Raw genomic sequence first — 1,703 nt, forward strand, 5'->3', positions numbered from 1 at the left:
TAGATGGAAAATGAGGTCGTTGTCTAAGCGATGGCAAACTCATGGAGTAAGCATTTTAGGAAGTAGAAAAGTACGGTAAAGATGGAAAACATTGTCTCTGTAGACGAAAAAGGAGGAAGATGTCTAGGTGATGGAAAACTGGTGGAGTAAGCATTTTAGGAATTAAAATTGATGGTGGAGATGGAAAACATCATATCCTTCAATAGAAAACGAGGTAGATATCTAAGTGATGGCAAACTCATGGAGTAAGCATTAGGAAGTAGAAATGATGTTAAAGATGGAAAATATCATCTCTGTAGATGGAAAACGGGGTAGCTAGATGTCTAAGTGATGGAACACTCGTGGAGTGAGCATTTTAGGAAGTCCAAACGATGGTAGATGGAAAACATCGTCTCTGTAGACGGAAACGAGGTAGATGTCTAAGTGATGGCAAACTCATGGAGTAAGCATTTAAGAAAGTAGAAACGGTGGTAAAGATGGAAAAAACGTCTCCCTAGATGGAAAATGAGGTAGATGTCTAGGTGATGGAAAACTCATGGACTAGGCATTTTAGGAACTCCGGAGACATGGATAACATGTTGGATGCAATCATATCAGCACTAAAGCGTCGGATCCCATCATAACTCTGAAGCTAAACATGCTTGGGCGAGAGTAGTACGAGAATGGGTGACCTCCTGGGTAGTCATCATGTTGCATTCCCTTTTTACATTTTTTCGTCTCTTGGCATGGGAACATAGGTGCGCGATGTATTTTCAACCTATTTAGTAATTTTCCCATGTGCGTCATGCGTGAGAATGTGGGAACACAGAAATAGAGTTGGTGTCGGCGGCTACCAAACTCGCGGCAGAGACCTCACTGGAGAAGATCTTCGACGCGCACTCAATGCGCCCATGTGTGCGTTGGGTGCACTATGAGAATCCACATCCCCGACATCCTAACTTGACGTCTGCTACTTGTAAACTGCGTTGGGATTTTTCTCGAAGAGGAGGGGGTGAAGCAGTACAGTAGAGATAAGTATTTCCCTCAGTGAGAACCAAGATTATCGAACCAATAGGAGAACCAAGCAAACCATCTTTAGCAGCACCTACACACACAAAAGCAAGTACTTGCACCCAATGCTGGTGAGAGGATTGTCAATCCCCTTGAACTCGTTACTTGCAAGGATTAATTCTGGTGGTGATAGATAGATAAATAAAGTAAATAAATTACAGCAAAGTATTTTTGGTTTTAATAATGTAGTAAAAGTAGACCCGGGGGCCATAGTTTTCACTAGAGACTTCTCTCTCGAACACATAGCATACAGTGGGTGAAAAAATTACTGATGGGCAATTGATAGAAAAGCGCATAGTTATGACGTATTCATGGCAATGATCATGTATATAGACATCACGTCCATGACAAGTAGACCAATTCCTGCATGCATCTACTAATATTACTCCATCAATCGACCGCTATCCAGCATGCATCTATGGTATTAAGTTCAAGACAAATAGAATAACGCTTTAAGCAAGATGACATGATGTAGACAAAGTAAAAAAACCAAACAGTATGAATAAACCCCGTCGTTTTACCCTTAATGGCAACAACAAAATACGTGCCTCGCTACCTCTACTATCACCGGGTGAGGACACCGGAAGATTGAACCCATTACAAAGCACCTCCCTCATTGAAGATAAATCAATCTTGTTGGCCAACCAAACGGA

The 1,703-nt window shown here is 41.6% G+C and overlaps 1 pseudogene; it reads left to right on the forward strand.

The window, feature by feature from the left end:
* The first annotated feature begins 580 nt into the window (after positions 1-580).
* On the forward strand, positions 581-699 carry LOC119290091 (annotated as a pseudogene).
* The last annotated feature ends 1,004 nt before the right edge of the window (positions 700-1,703 follow it).

This window comes from Triticum dicoccoides, chromosome 4A, assembly GCF_002162155.2.
Source record: "Triticum dicoccoides isolate Atlit2015 ecotype Zavitan chromosome 4A, WEW_v2.0, whole genome shotgun sequence".
In the NCBI taxonomy this organism is placed as follows: Eukaryota; Viridiplantae; Streptophyta; class Magnoliopsida; order Poales; family Poaceae; genus Triticum; species Triticum dicoccoides.